Here is a 240-nt window from a genome sequence, read left to right on the forward strand (position 1 = left end):
CACACACACACACACACACACACACACACACATACACATACACACAGACAGTAAGAATAAGAGTGAAGCAATTAGTGAAAGAAGAAAAGTGAAATTATAGTTTTATGAAAAGTGAAAGAATAAAAGTGAAATTATAGTTTTATGAAAAGTGAAAGAATAGAATGAAACTATAGTCTTATGAAAAGTGAAAGAATAAAAGTGAAATTATAGTTTTATGAAAAGTGAAAGAATAAAAGTGAA

At 27.5% G+C, this 240-nt stretch overlaps 1 protein-coding gene across 1 annotated transcript in view; it reads right to left on the reverse strand.

The window, feature by feature from the left end:
- The window catches only part of LOC106872338 (solute carrier organic anion transporter family member 2A1), a 21,046-nt gene that overhangs the window by 15,351 nt on the left and 5,455 nt on the right, over positions 1-240 (reverse strand). The window lies entirely within an intron of this gene.

The sequence above is a fragment of the Octopus bimaculoides genome, chromosome 24 (assembly GCF_001194135.2).
Source record: "Octopus bimaculoides isolate UCB-OBI-ISO-001 chromosome 24, ASM119413v2, whole genome shotgun sequence".
NCBI lineage: Eukaryota > Metazoa > Mollusca > Cephalopoda > Octopoda > Octopodidae > Octopus > Octopus bimaculoides.